General features: G+C 39.4%; 1 long non-coding RNA gene across 1 annotated transcript in view; it reads left to right on the top strand.

Annotated features, from left to right (window-relative positions):
- The first annotated feature begins 316 nt into the window (after nt 1-316).
- LOC132210685 (uncharacterized) overlaps nt 317-18,529 on the top strand; it is a 28,802-nt gene continuing 10,589 nt past the window's right edge. Inside the window, exon 1 of the long non-coding RNA XR_009446834.1 lies at nt 317-1,260. This is a non-coding gene — a long non-coding RNA (uncharacterized LOC132210685). The remainder of the gene's footprint in view (nt 1,261-18,529) is intronic.

The raw sequence follows: 18,529 nt of genomic DNA, 5'->3' as shown, positions 1-18,529 counted from the left end.
ACCAACCCCTTCCCCAATTCCCCTCCTCTTATTCCGGCCAACGGCTGGTGCCTCATGAATATTAATTTAAGACACCCGCCCCCTTTCCTCATGAATATTCATTACCGCCTTCCCTTTTCTCTCACATTTCTTATCTTCAGGGGATATACATATAAATGTCTCTTTATATACATTTTTTTGAAAAATGGAACATATCTATGGTCAAACAAGACCACAAGTAAAAATCGTCTTTTATTTTGTTACGAGGGGGCAGGGCTGGGAAGATGAATATTTATAAATTCTAACGCTCTGGAAGGTGGGGTTGGCGGCTGCTGGTGGTGTCCTCTCGTGACCTGGCCGTTGAGAAGCGACTTTTGCTTCCCCCGCTCTCACCCCCAATTTCTGGGGGCGGCACACGCAGCGCAAAGAGCACCCCGAGATTTGTAGTCCTTCCCAAAACAAGAACGTCGGTCTCCCTGGGTCGGATGGGGAAGAGCGAACTACAACTCCCGTGAAGCGGTGCGCTCGTTCCGACCAACACCGGCGAGGTGTTCAATGAGAAAACGGGCCTGGGGGGCGTTTGAAATCGACCCACAGATATCCGATGTTATATTATACTTAATGATGTAAGAGCAGGACATTTCTGTTGCAGCTCGGGGCAATGTGAGGAAGTTTCTAAAACCAAAACAGCCCAGCGGATCCGAACCCGTTTGCTTCACAATCTTATCTGCAAAGTTCATTTAACTTGACAACTCAAAGTACCAGCTGCTGGAAGTTATGTTCCTCACTACCACTGGGAATACCCAATTCGGCCTGTCGCGGAATGTTAACCAGTTTCGGTAACTCAACGAACTTCAGTTTTGATGAATATTCTATTCTGTCACTACGCCAGAATACTTCCTAGGGAAAGAAACAGATGTACTAGCCTTCAGATCGAAAGAACTGCATCGGGATCGTATTTCAATGAGCATTTCACTCAAAATCGCAGTTTTTTTTCCCCCTGATGAAGGGTCCAGACCCGAAACGTCAGCCTTCCTGCTCCTCTGATGCTGCTTGGCCTGCTGTGTTCAGCCGGATCGACACCGTATTAAAAATCACAGGACTGCATTTGCTGGAGCTCTGAAACAAACCGAAATCGCTCGAGAAACCCAGCAGGTCGGGTAGCGTCTGTGTAGAAAAAAAAAAGTGAATGTTTCGAGGCCAGTGTTAAGACGAAGGCTTACTGGACTCGAACGCTAACACTGTTTTCTCTGCATCTCTGCCCCGATACCGCTAGACGTGGTGAGTTTCTCCAGCAATTTTCACGTTTTATTGCAGAAAACAGAGCTAACTTGTGTACAAGTTAGCATCTACAATTTATAAAACAGTGACTAACTGCCCTCCAGAAGCTTGGTTCTGGGCCTAATAAATGTACCTACTTGAATACAGGTTTTATTTGGTGACCCAGCCTTGCAGATGTGAATTAGTGGTATTCAGAGACAGTTGTAGTGCTCACTTTCTAATGGTCATGTCGATCTATCTACAGTTTAAACAACAAAATGAATTACCTTTAAAGAGACCTCTCATTCCTCAGAAAATACTGATGTACTGTGCCATGCAACATTTAAGCAACACTAATTCTGCATATTTAGTTTTGAGAATGAGCAGCCTTAGTAGCAGTCTAGAAATGGGCATTGTAAAGCAGGAAGTTGCATATACAGGGCAGTGGGGCAGTTTTCTGTCACTCAGTCATTAACACAGCATTTGGGTCTGGTTGCAGGAGAGGAGAGATCAATTAAAGAGGGGGTTAATCTTCTGGAAACATTTGGTCCTCAAACCCACCAAATGCAACCCCCATAATTTGGAAATTTCATAAACCTTGGCATAAGACTATACTTGCCTATAAGTCTATGAAATTAGGGATATTTTATTAAATGTATTTATTGTTACTTTGGCTTTGCTTACACTTTCACTGTTATCCTCCAGTCTTTTCCTTGGGACTGAAATGGTCTTTTCTGCAGTTCATATGACCAGAATTTTAAAAAATCTTCATTACATCAGTTAAAACCAGTCAAGAAACACAACATCTCAACTTCCTGAGGAAGTTAAGAAAATCTGGTATGTTCATAAGGACTCTTGCAAATTTTTATAGATGCACCATAGAAAGCATTCTATCTGGATGCATCACAGCATATGGCAACGGCTCTTTCCAATACTGCACAAAACTGCAGAGTCCGTCATGTAAACAAGCCTTCTGTCTATTGAACAAAAACAAAGTTGCTAAACACTCAGCAGGTCTGACTCCATCTACACTTCCTGTTGCCTTGGGAAAGCAATCAACATAATCAAAAGACACCTACCATCCCAGTTATACTTTCTTCCACCATCTTCCATCGGGCAGAAGATGCAAAAGTTTGAAAACATGTACCAACAGATTCAAAAACAATCCCCCCCCCCCGCCCCCCCATAGTTATATCAGAACTTTAAAATAGAATTCTGATCCATCTCTCTGCACCTGTAAAATTACAATTCTGCACTGTTCTACTACCCTGATGCACTTTGTATGGTACAATCTGCCTGTATAGTACACAAAATACACTTTTCACTGCATCTAGGTATGTGTGACAACAGTAGATCAAAAAATAAAACTGTCTTAAGCAAGCATTCCTTTTAGAGAGTGAATAAATTATGGTAATGGGCACAATTCTAATTCCATACAGTGGACAGTAACTCAGTTGAAAACTTTCCCGCTGCCTGCTCACAGACTACAAAATTATAATGTGTACAATATATTATTTTGTTTAATATAACACAGCTGCACAGAATAGTAATGAACTCTTTTGACCAGAGTTATTCAACGCATATCTACAAATGCAGATTATACAAATACTTTTCCAAATTTTGGCTTTTTGTGCAGTGGCTGAACCTTTGCTAGCTACTGTTTTATGAAACTTAAAAAGAAGAAACAGATGGCAATAACATATGTTTCAATGCTAATGCAGCACCAAAAGGATCGTTATTATAAAGGAATTATTGATATATAAATGACTCAAACCTGGTAATTTAGTTTTATATTAAAATAAATTGAAAATGCTTACTCTAACAAATTAAGTCAAATCAGCAAGACCAGAGATTTACATAGCACTTTTAAGATTAGAAAAGCACGCAAAGGCATTTCAAAGTGTAGCCAGAAAGCAGACTTTGAACCAAAGAACATAATAATAGATGCTACCAACTACTTGGTTAGAGATGGCTGAAGGAACTAATGCCAGTTGTGGGGCAAAAAAAGTGGGTTAAATACACAAGAGGCCAAAGTAAAATGGAACAAAGATTTTGAAGGAATGGTAGTGCAGGAAGGGGTCATAAAAACCAGGCAGGAAAACACACCAGTGCTTCATTGGAGGCTGCACTTATGATGTTACGCAGCAGGGTAATGAAACGTCTACAGAACAAAACCAGCTTGGTGAGCCGACCACCCACAACCCGAGCTACAAATCTACTCCAAAACTTTAGGGGTCATAAAGCTAAGTATAGATGAGACCATGAGCCAATTTAGATCATTTGTAGACAGCTGGATCCATAGATAGAACCACTGAAAGCCACAAACAATGCTGCACATTACCAAGGAATGGCCCTTTAAAGTGGTGGCTTAACCACCTGAAACTCAGCAAGTCAGACAACTTCTTGACGCTGAGGATTTGAATTTGCTGAATTAATAAAGCAGACATGACACAAGTTAAAACATGAGAAGCAAAGTTTTCAATGAGGTGACATTTACTAAGGGTGGAAGGTAGAAGGGCAGTTTGGTCAGAATTAAATTCATTGAGTATGGAGGTAACAAAAGTATGGCTGAGGGTCCAGTGGCCTGTGGACTAAATTAAGGAAGCATATGGACAAAGCAGAGTTGGATGTAGACAAGATAGATTTGGTTTGGGGTTGGAAGATTAGATAAAGGCTAAATAGGAAGTTGCAAAAGATCTGGTTCATGTAAAATGGGAATATTTATTGGCTGCTCAGCATTACTTTCTCCAGGGACATCAGGAATGAGGAATAAATGCTAGCCCAACCAATGATCTCATGAACAAAAAAAAGTTACAATCAAGGCTGGAGGAGTGCGCTGAATATCAGATGCAATACAAAGATTTTTCTTCTAGTTACACAAGTGACCAATTAAATGTTACCCATATCAGGTTTAAATCAAGAAAGATATACCAACCAGGTTTCTTAATAAACATAATTATGAGCTTATTAAAACAAAACTCATTCAGTAAAGATGCAATATTTGGTTAACAGTCACAGTAATTAATATAGAAGGATAAATTATTCTCATTTTAAATATTGCCAAAACACACAAATACTTAAGGAAAAGAGGAAAAAAAAGTTTCTCTGCAGAGCTTGGTTTCCCAAAGAAAATAAACACCATAACCAATAGGTTATTCTTGAAGGAAAAAAACAATAAAATGGAGAATGTTCCAAAAACTTATGCTGTGGTGTTCTGGCACACATAGATGGGCCAAGGAGTGACAGATGGAGTTTAATTTAGATAAACATGAGGTGTGGCATCTTGTAAGGCAAATCAGGGCAGGACATATACAGTTAATGGTAAGGTCCTGGGGAGCGTTGCCAAAGAGACCTTGGAGTGCAGGTTCATAGTTCCTTGAAAGTGGAGTTACAGGTAGATAGGATAATGCAGGCAGTGTTTGGTATGCTAACCTTTATTGGTCAGTGCATTGAGTATAGGAATTGAGAGGTCATGTGCAGCTGTATAGGACAGTGGCTAGGCCACTTTTGGAATACTGCATTCAATATCTCCCAGCTAAAGAAGATATGTTGTGAAACTTGAAAGGGTCCAGAAAGAATGAACAAGGATATTGCTTGATGTGGAGGGTTTCACCTATGGGAGAGGCTGAATAGGCTAGGGCTATTTTCCCTGGACTGTCGGAGGCAGAGAGGTGATCTTGTGCAAATTTATAAAATTGAGGGGCATGGATACGGTAAATAGACAAGGTCTTTTTCCCAGCTTGGGGAATCCAGAACTAATGGACATAGCTTTAAGGTGAGGGGGGAAATAATTCAAAAGGGACCTAAGGAGTAAGTTTTTCCACAGAGAGGGTGGTGTGTGTATGGAATGAGCTGCCAGAGGAAATGGTGGATGCTGGTATAATTACAATACTTAAAAGGCATCTAGTTGGGCACATGAAAAGGAATGGTTTAAAAGGAATATGGGCCAATTGCTGGCAAATGGGACTAGATTCATTTAAGATATCTGGTCAGCATAGATGAGTTGGTTCAAAGGATGCTTCCATGCTGTACATCTCTCTGACCCTAGTCAAGTCACTAATCACAGAAGTTGATCTCAGAAAGCTTGCAAATGCAATATTTTGAGGAAGCACGGCCCCGAGATGTTCTTTCACACACACACACACACACACTTTCAAAAGAACAAATAGGATTTACTTTTCAGAAGTGGGAGCAATCACATAAGAAAACTTAACATGAATAAGTTGCTTCCAACTCAGCTTGTGATAGTTAGGAAGTAAAAGATGTTTGACAGAGGAGAATGAGCCTATTGGTCAATAAGTCAACTTGACCGCTGAGTCTAAATTTGATGAGTTATTTCTTTGAGAAATAGGTTGCAAAAGCTTCAAACACTTGCAACATAATTAGAAACAATATCCAGTTGTGTGTTGCAGTATGTAGTACGGTGCTCAATAGCTAAGGTGTTTGCAGCAGGATCATGCCTAGAAAAAGCTCAGTTGCTGGTAACATTTCTTGAACAGAAACACATTCACATCTTCTCACTGGCTCCTTTTCGACAGATTCACGTGGCAGAAATCTGGCCAGGCCAATTTACCCATTCAGTTGTAGATGTTGCAAAACCAAAAAGCTCATTTGCCTCAGCACTCAGATTCCATGAGGTTTACAGTAATGCACAGATGGCAGCAATCAAGAAAGCAAAAACTGGTTTTTGTATCAGAGTTAGTAGGAACTGCAGATGCTGGAGAATCTGAGATAACTAGGTGCAGAGCTAGATGAACACAGCAGGCCAAGCAGCAGAGGAGCAGGAAAGCTGACATTTCAGGCCTAGACCCTTAATCCCCATTTCTGAAGGGTCTAGCCCAAAATGTCAGCATTCCTGCTCGGCCTGCTGTGTTCATCCAGTTCTACACCTTGTTATCTCTATAAATGAAGTATAAAAACCAGTTACGAGCACAAATGCCACCTAGGGGAAGAATTATGGAAGTGGCAGCTTGTTCTATAAGTGTAAGTTTGTTTATTTAAAGTTGTTGCACAGTGTTTTTGCAAAGGTTCTGAAAGCTACTTTGACCAAAGCTATGAATGGAAAATTTCTGAAGTACAGGAAAATTTAAGACAATTAATGAAGGCTTATTTATTCAGGTCATGTGGCAGGGAGTGGTTTTGTACAAGTCCTTAATTGTTGAAGATGAGTGAACTACATTATATTTTCTCATGACTTGAGATTCTTTGTAAGACTTTATTTAAAGGTCACCCTTGCAGTTCTTACCAATTTTTTTTCCTCTTCATACTTTGTTGGGTGGAGAAAATGATAAAACAGCCCTAGATTTTTTTCTCAACCTAGATAGAGTAGGTGGGGAAAAGCAAACTGGATATATAAAAACGAGTACATTTTTGATGTTAGTGTGGTGAGTCATTTCATTGCGATATCATAAACTCATCAGCACTCACTACATAACATCAGATCAACTACTTCCTGAGCTGTCTGATCTGCTTACTGTTATTAGATCTTTCCATCTCATTGAACAGAAACTATGTGCAAGGAAAGCCGGTGGTGATTCTCCATCTGATTTTCCTCCAGGGAAAACATTTGGCTGTTTTTTGCTAAAGATTGAATAGCACTGGAGAGATAATGGTTGCTAACAAGTACTGACACAAATCAAATTTAAAAAAGATTTTAGATTTTTTAAAAAATATTGTTATGGGAGCTTGAACTCTACATTTTAATCCCTTTTTAACATTGTGAAAGACATACAGCTTGACTAAGAGAACACAAGAAAGCTGGGCTGAATTTTACTTCCTGAGTAGAGATCAGTTCCCCAGTACAGTCCCATCACCAGCTTCTAGTGGTGGATGATTAGAGGGCTATAAAGAATCAGTGAGGTTCAGAGCTTCCAGCTCTGATTGGGCCAGAACATCAGAAGCCCACCTGCCAACTTTAACTGAATGACGAACATACAACCAACCAATTGCCAACAAGTGCAGCTTGCAACCCACTTTTCACCTTCAAGTTGGAGTCCCAAAATCCACACCAAAATTCAGGTTTTCTTCCATCTAGCAGTTAAATAAGGGTAAAGCCCCATAGGTCTACCAGACCATAGGGCTACTCGCTCATTAGACAACCAACTGCTGAGGTTTAACTATAGGGTCACTGAGCTTCACATGAAAAGATGATGTTGGAGAGTCCTTCATGGTACCCTCATCTGTTGCTGGAATTGAACCCACGCTCTTGGCATTACACCACCAGGAAATGCAATGTTTGTTCACCATCTCTTCAGTTGACATAAACTCAAGTCTGTATGCATGTATCTCATGGCACTGAACATAAATCTCATTAAAGTTCTTACCCTGCTTCAAATCCTAAACATAAATCATACCAGACACCAGTTTTTAAATGTTTGCATTTTTGCCAAGGCTTTTTAGACATTCAAGGTTGTGAAAAGTGCCACATATATTAACATGTCAGAGCCATAATCTACTTTAACACGTAAAAGGGTAAGATGAGGTAATCCCTTAAATCCAGTGGGTAAGTCCTCAAAGATAGATGCTCAGATAAACTTTATTTTATGAATGTATGTACTGGCCAAGTCAGTTTTGGAGTGCACTACAACGAGTGCACAGTAAATAGCAGCAATTCAAGCTTAACTATTTGCTTATGTTTTGCCATACGTCAATTCAGTGCTCAGGCTGACGTGACTCTCTCTTTGGAGTTTAAATTGAGTACAAGATAATCTTGTGGGTCAATGACTGGAGTTAATGTTTTACCAAAATCAATGTGAAATCCGTTTTAAATGTACTTCAGCTGGTAATGTCATGATCAATTTGCATTCATGGCAGAATCACCTGGACTTAAACTTGCATGCAGAAGGGGAACAGTGCTGATGTAGTTTTCTATACATTAAACTATTAAAAGGAGTGAAAATTATGCAATATACAGCTACAAAAACCAGGATAAAACTGAGCATGAAACAAAGCCTTCCAAAACAATGCAGTGTAAAAATAGTTTTCTAAAAATAATGATGCGATTGAGATCCAGCGTTGCAACATGCTCATCAATACTTCACACATTTTCATATTTTCTCGACAATAGAAAAAAAACAAACAATTTTTTGTGAATTAAAAGAACGTGAGTGCATAAAATTTCTATGGCCTACAAAAAATAAAAACAGTACTTGGAAATTTCAAATTAATTCAACTATCACTGGTGCAGCTGACAGTGAATAGACACATTCATACCAAGCTCTCTTAACATTACATTCCCATTTTTTAAAAAAGTGTTGATTTATGATTTGAAACCTTTAAGGATGGAAGGCTGGCCCAACTTCTGTTTCCCTCACATACCATGCCCTAAGATGCATTGGCAACAATTGACGCCAATGGCATGTGATTATGGTTGGTGAGACTCTCCTATAATACTTTGCCGTGGTTTTCTACTGTATGACCAATAAAGAAACAGAGCATCATTCATTGCTGGTTATTGGGTATATTGAAAGGATCAACAGACTGATAACAAACATGCATCAATTTATGACCTTACCTGTGGCTATCAAATCTTGGAGTGGAATTTGAACTCAAAACTCTGGCTTAGAGGGACAAATGTTAACATTGTGCCATTAGGCTCTGGCACTGTTGTGATTGTGTGGTTTTAGAGGACTCCAAATCAAACACTGGGCTATTCTGAAGTCTCAGTCTGTTGCTCTGGGAACTATAATTCATTCGCCATTGCACATTAGCAAAGAAGGAAATCCATTAGATTATTATCATCTTGACAAAAAAGTGATGTTTCAGAAAATGTAGGGTAAGAATGTTAGGAAGTGAACAGGATGGTACTCAAAATTGTACTAGTCCTCCTATACATGTTACTTTCCCTAACTGAACACATTAAAAACAACAGTAATTTCAAACAGTGATGTTGCAACCACAAGTTTTTAGCAGTTTCTCTCATCGAGTTATTTTTGACAGTGTGAAAAGTTCACGTCGGCTTGTCCATTGCTCAAGTTTGTTCCACAATCTCAAAACATGTAACATCTTAAACAGCACTTTTTAAAAAAATCTAATTCTAACATAAGCACACCAGAGCCAGCCACTTGTTTCACATACCACTGTACAAAACAATATCGCCTTAAATAAATCCATAATAATCAACAAAAACTGTGTGCATGTGTGTGTAGGGGGTGTGATGTTCAATTGAAGGGAAGTTTAAAACAAAGACAAACAAGAGCGGAGGTTCAATCCAGTGATGTGGTTAAAAAATTAAAACACAATAGGGAGGGGTAGACAAAATACACAGAAAAGTGCAACTTAGAACCCAAGGCTCTTTTTTTCAAATGGTGTGTGTGTGTGTGTGTGTGTGTGTGTGTGTGTGTGTGTGTGTGTGTGTGTGTGTGTGTATGTGTTCAAATGAAAAGGATAGCACAGATAAAAATAAATAGATGATAGCAATTAGAGATGTGGTTTCAGGCAATCAAGGCTGAGAACTCAATATTCAAGGGTAGTTTTTATTTCAGAAGAATAGCAAAAGGAGGTTGGGTAGCTCTGCTAAAGGAGGATATCGGTGCAGGAGTGAATAGTGATATAGAGATCAGATAGCTTAGTTGGCCGAATGACTGGATTGTGATGCAGGGTGATGCTAACAGCGTGGGTTCTATTCCCATACCAGCTTAAGTTACCATGACCCCCACCCCCCAAACTCTACCTCACCTGAGATTTGGTAACCCTCAGGTTAAACCATTGTTAGTTATCTCCCTTTAATAAGAGCAGCCCCTTGTTCTGGTAAGGCTTCGGCAACTTTTTGTGATTTAGGTGCAATAGATCATGATGTGGTATCAGTTTGGGTGATACCATATTGACTGGACAGTCAGATGGTCAAGGGTAAAAATGAAGACAAATTTTTACCATGCAACAGGGATTGTTTAAGCAGTATATTAGAATCTACCAAGAACAGGCTATTTTGTGTGTGTAATGAGGTAGGATTCATAAGAGACCTTGCACCTAAGAACCCTCTAGAGATAGCGATCACAACATTGTAGAATTTCAAACTCGGTTTGAGAAAGAGTAACTCAGATTTCAAACTAATGTACTCAACCAAAATAAGGGCAATTACACAGATATGAAGAAAGTTGTACAAAAGGTGAGTTGGGTAAACACTCTAAGGAAAGTCAGCCAATGAGCATTGGCAGATATTTCACAATTCTCTGCAGAAATGGATTCTGGTCAAAATATACTCAGAAAACTAATAATGACAGTCAGGAGAGTACCTATCAAAAACTAATGGATAGGCCAGAGTATTTGGAATTTAGTTTTGGAACCAGATAACTGAAGCTAATAAAAAAAAGGGGAGAAAATGGATTACTGAAAACAAACAGGCAAGGAAAACAAATTACAAGCACTTCTAGAGCTATATGAAACAGTAGCAAAATTAAATGAAATATCCTTAGAGGATGCATGAGAGAAATTTAAAAATAAGGTAGCCTTGTTACAACTGTACAGCATGTTGTTAAGGCTTCACGTAAAGTACTGTGTATAGTTTTGTCCCCTGAGAAAGGATATACTGATGTTGAAGGCAATCCAAAGGAGGCTCACTAGTCAGATTGTTGGAATGAAGCAGTTAAACTTATTAAAATCAAGTGAACAGGTTTAGACTTTTGAGTTTCAAAAGAGGGTGATCTTGTTGAAACAAGATTAAGGGGGCTTGGCAGGATGACGTCAAAACAATATTTCCATTCAGAGGAATCCCAAACTAGGGATGATAGTTACAGAATAAGGGGGCACTCACTCATCAAAAACTGATATGAAGGAATATCTTCTCCCAGAGGGTAGTGAATGTCGGGCCGCCTACCTATCTCCCATTCCAATCAGTATGGACTATTATAGAAAGCACATTTTCTCTGCAGGTCCACAAATCACAAAGGTCTTCCTTAGTCTTCACTGTAGCTCTTCAAGTAATTAGCACTCCATTATGTGCTTTCGTAGTTTTTATCAGATTAGAAACAGGTTTGCCAGCAGCAGCAGTCACCTTAGTGTATCTGCCAAGTGTACTTTGGATTGCCACCAGCTATGCAAGACCCATTTGTCTATAGCCGATGGCACTAGTGCAGCTCTTTAAAGAGTTTCTACCCTTTGAAAGAAAAGGCTTAGATTCTAGATTTAATAAGGAATAGGAGTAGGCCATTCTGACCCTCAAGCCAGGTAGGAACCTGTAGGTAGCCTAGGTAATGTGATTTCAGTTCAATAAAATGGGGGTTTGTCCATGATAAATTGGATAAATATATTAATAGATTAATACATTTCAATGGGAGATACACAAAACAAAAAAAGCAAGTAGTGATACAAGACCAGTTTACACACCCAAGGACAAGCACTATACTTTAACAACTATGGACAATAGCCATAAAAAAGTTAAAGAAAAAGCATGACATTACTATTTCATCTTTCAAGACTACCAAAAAAAATTGAAGTTGGTAGTTTAGGGTGCCATGCTACTCAATTTCTGTTCACAATAGTGTGGGAGGCCCTTGCGACAAAACCAAAAGTGTGACTTTTGCATATGCCTTCAAAAGTTTCCAAAGAGATTGTATCAAAGATAATAAAGTGTAGAGCTGGATGAACACAGCAGGCCAAGCAGCAGAGGAGCAGGAAAGCTGACATTTTAGGCCTAGACCCTTCTTTAGAAATGCATCAAATATGGATACCTGCACAACTGTTGTTTCGATAGTAAGCTAGCTTTAACCGTTGCACAAATGCAAGTTCTACTTGCTTCAATCTTGACTTGACTAAATGCATCTTTTTATGACAAACTTGTTTGTAGCTTTACCTTTTTCAGACAACTAAATCTAACCTGCATTTTAACACTCAGCATTACAAGCCAGATTGACAGACAAAAATAAATATTTTTTGAATGAAATACTAGCACATTACAAAAATCTAAAAAAGCGTACATTACAGAAAATGCAATAAAACATTTAATAATTGAAGATTTTCACTATGGGGTGACAACCTAAATACAACGTTAGATCAACTACAAGTCAAGAACTGTAAACATTCCAATAGAAGCTACAAGGGAATCTACAAGTTACCAGCCCCTCACTCCATATGGAGAAAGGGGCCCACTGAGCCTTGGCAGCCCCAAGTTTCAATGTGCCTCTTCACATGTGGTCCTAGATCTTAGCATGTGCCGGTCTGCACTTTGTACAGGACAAATCTCTGGACTGAAAGATCAGCACATTCTGGGCAGATCAAAGAAAATCTTTAGCTGAGTTGATGGGTGCAGTTGAATGTTTTCTCCAATTTGCGTGTAGTTCCCTGACTGTGCAGAAAGTCCTGTGAGATAGAGCTGATTAGGACAAACTGAGAGTGTGTGCCTGTGTGCTGGTGTGAGTGTGTGGTCTCTTCACTGCAACCATCTCAAGTGCAGCACAGTGGCAGGGTCTAGACATGCATTAACAATCTGACATGCAGCCTGGCAAAATTGATGAAGCTTGGACTTGGTGCTTATTACAAAGTTCTGGTGATAAGGCTTTCTGCCAAATGGCTTTGACAGACTGCTCAGGGAACCATCCAACAGGATTGACCTTCTTTTCGCTCAGGGCTTCACAGATATTGCGCACTGACCATTCCCTAATGAATTTATCAAACGTGCTTTGCTGGACAAGATTTTCCACAAAATAGTGTGGTTCAAATACCTGGACTTGGAATGTTCTGCAACGTGGCCAGACCTCTCCTTCACAACAAAGACAGGTAGAGCTGCAGCATGTCGTGCCGCTTATGCGCTATGGGTCTGTGTGCAGCCTGATACACAGTCACACATAGGTGGCCATCAGGATGAATGTACCTAACATTGCCACCTTCTGCTAGAGATTTACACCTGGTGTCCCTGTGGACACAATACATCTATGACCTCCAGATAAAATAGATAATGCTCAGGCACCTGTTGTGATACAGGTTCAGAGAACAATCCATACGCAGCAATACTACCTCATAGCTGATGACTAGGCTTTTCCACTCAATTAAGGAAGAGCAGCCCTCTAATATGCCCCATATCTACCTCTCCTTGGTGTTTCGTTGCTCCCAGTTTTTGGAGCATGTCCTGGCTCTTCCAAACCATATAACCAACGCCTTCAGGTAATCTGAATGGACAGCGAATGTCATAAAAGATGATCAGTTCAGTTCCCAAAAATATATTACTTCACTCTTGCACTGATTTAGTTTGGCTACCAAGTCAAAATCTGCACTACGACAATGAATTTGAGAAGACAGTAACATTGTCCAGTCATATACATGGAAACTGACCCTTTGGTCCAAATATACCAAATAAATCTAGCACCATTTAGCCCATATTCCTCAAACCCTTCTTTTTCATATACCCATCCAAATGCCTTTAAAATGTTGTAGTTGTACCATTCACCACCACATTTTCTGGCAGCTCATTCCATACATGCACCACACACTGCATGAAAAGATTGCCCCTCAGATCCCTTTTAAATCTTTCCCCTCTCACCTTAAACCTATGCCCTCTAGTTTTGGGCTCCCCCATCCCGGAGAAAAGACCTTATGTATTTACCCTGTCCATGCCCCTCATGATTTTATCAGCCTCTATAAGATCACCCCTCAGCCTCTGACACTCCAGGGTAAAAAGCCCCAGCCTATTCAGCCTCTCCCTATAACTCAAACCGTCCAACCCTGACAACATCCTTGTATATCTTTTCGGAACCCTTTCTAGTTTTACAACATCCTTGCTATAGTAGAGTGTCCAGAATTGCATGCAGTATTCCAACAGTGGCCTAACCAATGTCCTGTACAGCTACATCATTGTATTAAGTATAGGAGTTGGAAGGCAGTGTCCAACATAGGCAAGCATATCAAATGCCTTCTTCACTATCCTCTCTACCTGGAATTCCACTTTCAAGGAATTATGAACCTGTACTCCAAGGTCTTTTTGTTCAGCAATACTCCACAGGACTTTACTGTTAAGTGTATAAGTCCTGCCCTGATTTGCCTTTCTAAAATGCAGTGCCTCACCTTTATCTAAATTAAACTTCATCTGCCACTTCTCAGCCCATTGGTACATCTGCTCAAGGCCCCTTGTACTCTGAGGCAACTTTCTTTGCTGTCCACATATGAAAGCCTTGACCTGCAAGACTCCAGTGCCTGGAATAATCACCCTTCCCAAACCAGCATCCTACCTAATGGACTCAGCAACACATAAACAAGGCAGAAAAGATATGGTAGCACTGCCTTACTCTGGATTTGATCAGAAAGCTTTTTGACTTCCATCCCTTAATTAGTGTACCCCACTGATATTTGTGCTGAACAATCAGGTCTGGAAATTCCCTGGTCAAAACTACTTTTGGACAACGCATCCTCCATGCAGGTTTGAGATATTCTGTCAAGTCTTGCTGGTCCACCCCCTATCCTGCACGACAGAGATCCTGTTAGAGTTTTATAAAACTCAGACTTCATTTAATATTTCACAGGTCTGGTCAGGGTGAATCACTGATTCTAGGACAGACCTGGCCTGGTTGGTGACGACCTTGGGCCAGCATCAACTTAACATCTTTTCCTTTCAGGTGAACCTCCGTAGTCCTCATGTGGCAACAATCTCCGGAGCTGGAGGTCAATACTGTAATGTAGACGGCCATATCATTTGTTGTACATGGCATATCAGAGCAGCTGCACAGTATATTAGCAATGTGGCTTTGGACAGAATTTACATGGTCTATATTGGGCACCAAATCCTAATTATATTCATTTCCCTCTTCCATTTGTACTACGAGCCAGATTCATACTCTGATACCTCCAGCAGATCCCTCAAAAGGTTTGCAAAAATCTCAAGTTCAGGACCATCAAGTTTTCAATACTTTTGTTAATTCTGACCCCTGGCAACAGAAGGCAGCATCAGAAACCTCAACTAATCCAGTAAAATTGACAGCTGGAACTATATTCTTGGAAGGTCTAAATATTGCTTGCTATATCCACAAATAGAATCTGTAGTTTTGAACATTTATTGCTGTTTGAGATAATTGTTTGTGTCCCAAGTAAGCATGTCAACTTTAATGCTTCATTCAGTAACTCAACAAAGCAAATTTACTTACTCAATTGCCTTTTTTAAAACCAAACATGCAAAAAGCAATTTTGCAGGAAGAAAGGTCAAAGATTTGTTTAGGAGAACATCATGTGCAACATGGAGGTATTCACTTGAAAATTCCTCATTGGCATAATTTATTTCCATGTCTAAACTCAAGTCCCACAAATGGATACGCTTCTACTTCCAAAAAAGCACTGACCAAATTCTTCACTAGCAGCTATTTTATAGATTTAAGGCTGAAAAGAGTCAGAATAAGATAGTAGCGATAGGAATAAGATGTAATGGTTCCTTGCAGAGATGTTTTGTTAGGTTTAGTTAAATGGCGAGTGGGGTGCCCGAACTGTCAGCACAACAACCCAGTTCTGACAACTGCAAGACAAAGCTTTATCTTTTTCTTGCTTTATTTAGCTCAATGATGAAGGGCTTAAGAAAACAGGGGTGTTGAATGAGCATGCAAAAAAAAAATCAAAACTATAAAAAACTTTCTTACAAAATTTAGGAAACATATGGAAGATAACTAATTTGTACAGATTGATGGAGATGCATCTTAACTGCACAATTTAGTATAGCAGTTAAACACCAAAACAGGCCCTTTAAACCACCAAAACTGCACCAACACAGGATGCCTTTCTAAAGGCCTTTTACCTCTATATGATCTGTATCCTCTTATTGCCTGCCTATTCATTTATCTACACAAATACCATCCAATGAAATTTGAAACACCTTGAATTAAGAAATATTACATGAAATACACAAGGATAAAATGTTAATTTGAGTGAAGGGCCAATGAAAAGATCAGTACTAAAATAATTAAATCCACAATTGCCACTATTTTAAAAAAATCTTGGTGTCTTAATTTATTCAACACAAATTAAAAAATGTGTAAAGCAAAAACATATTGTGTCAAATTGCTGAGCATTTCAGAATAGCATCTGTGTGCTATTGAAAGTGAGGGAAATGTTGGCAGGGGCAAAACCAAGGAGCTGGGAAAAGTCTTGATGTTAATCATCTGTGAAGTAAGAGACTGCTGTAATGTCAGGAAAAATATTAGAGGGCACTGATTAGTATTGTGAAGTTATTATGAACTTTAGTTGCATAATTTCTGCAATACCACAGACACTACTACAGAATCTAGAATAAAACAGAAAAATATACACAGGTTAGGTCGAACCCAAGGTAAAATGAACAAATAATTAGTGTTTCTGACTGATGACTCCTCACTAAGACTGGCATTTCCAAAATGTCCCATTTACACAGAGTTGGTGTGCAGAAAACTAAAACACAATTTTTTTTGTAGAATTCAAAATCAAACAAAGTTAGCCAAGTTTTATTTTAAAAATAATCCTGGATGATTTCATGGCTTCAGAAGAAAACATCAGCTGCATAAACAGAGTGGAATATTCTCCTTTGAGAAGATTAGGAGGAGATTTTATGGGAGATGTTCAAAACCACGAGCGGTTCTCAACTGTTGACATGGAGAAACTGTCTTTTGGCCAAACTATCAGGACAGTTTTCAGAACTGTTACAATGCAGAAGGCCCACCATGTCTCTGCTAGCTTTCCAGCATGAGTAGATCACTTGATGCCATTCGCCTGCCTTCTCCACTGAAACCCTGCACATTGTAGTTAGTTGAAAAAGGAACAATTTTCTTTTGAAAGCCTAAATTGAGCTCGCCTCCACCATAAATGCTGGTAGTGCATTTGCTTCTTTTACCAACCACACTAAGTCTATGCCGCTTTGTTCACAATCCAGAGTAGAAATACTTTTTCTTCACTGACACCATCCACGCACTAGTTTAAGAAACCTTACGCAAAAATGCAGTGACATGCGGGAAAGTTTTAAGTAGCAGCGGTCAGGATCTGGGATACATCACCTGAGTGCGTGAGTTTGAGTCAGATTGCACGGAAGCTCTGAAGAGAGATCTGGACAATGATCTGAAAATAAAAAAAACACCACAGGGAAAGGGGGTTTTACAGGAGATGCTCTTGGAGAGCTGGGAAAGACATCAGACCAATTGCCCTTTTCTGTTGTAGGCAATGATTCTAAGCTGCATTGGGATACATAAAAGCTATAATAGCCAGAAAGCCTTCAATTGTTTGTAATTGAGCCAGGTCTTCAAGGTGGTCTCAACACCAAGAACACGTTCAAGATATTTTACTGGACAGGGTGATTAAAAGGTCACAGCGCAAAAGATCTTCATACATTAAGACGGATTTCTCAAGCCAGAATGCTCACCAGTGTTCTTCATCCCAGGGAAGCAAGATGTACTTTTCTAACTTAAGAAACCCAAAGTTGATCAGGTTCTAAATTAAGCAAAGCTAGTTAAACTAGGTTACCTTCACATGCTCAGTAAAAAAATAAAGTGAAATAAAGCAGAGGTGAGACAGGGATCAGAGTTGCTGTATTTCAAGGCGGGGGGAAAAAACTGGACGTTGACATAATCAAACTACAACTAGTTGCGCAACTACTTTCTGGTCTCTGCGAGATTATTCATTTCCCCGAACACCTGCTATGAAAACAAAAAGTCTGCTACAGTAGGCTGCAAAAACTGGTGAAAATATTGAACCTAAACAACCACACTCTGCCCTAACACTATTAAAAGAGCTTACTGACATTTCACCAAACATCACACATTAATTAGCTGTACATAGTACTATATCTTCAGCAGCACAAAGTGTCAGCCCCAGCTAGCACCACCTGGATTTTCAAAACAGATTGAATACAAGTTCATAAGCAAAGTAAACAGGGATCGTTACAAGTGTGAGCATTGAAGTGTCTTCAATTCTTCCAGAACTACTTTTCTCAGCATGACATTTCACTTTAAGTGATACAGCAGAAAACTTGTTCATATGGAGTAAAATTCCTATAATGTTATGATGGTGTGGAATGCTCAGATAGTAGTAAAAAATCTGAACCAAACAGATAATTGTAACAGTGAAAGTAAATAACAAAACCATTATAAATCCCAAATTATTTTTTAAAAAGGAAACCTGCTGTTGTGCAATTTTGTGTACAAAATGCATTCAAAAGAAACCAGTCTCGCTTGAATGCGGGAAAGCCACTAATACTGTTGGTTAGGAACCTACAAATCCAAAATGGGTTGGAAGGAAAGGCTACAAGGCAGCAAAAGATTAATCAAAAAAGTCAATTACTCAAACTGAAAACTTATATTAACAGTTAGAACTTCAGCAATCTATAAAGGTAATTCTGAACAAAATGCTAGTACAGTAC

This window comes from Stegostoma tigrinum, chromosome 2 (genome assembly GCF_030684315.1).
Source record: "Stegostoma tigrinum isolate sSteTig4 chromosome 2, sSteTig4.hap1, whole genome shotgun sequence".
Lineage (NCBI taxonomy): Eukaryota > Metazoa > Chordata > Chondrichthyes > Orectolobiformes > Stegostomatidae > Stegostoma > Stegostoma tigrinum.
Note: the sequence above shows the minus strand (reverse complement) of the source record. Positions and strands in the feature narration are given on the sequence as shown.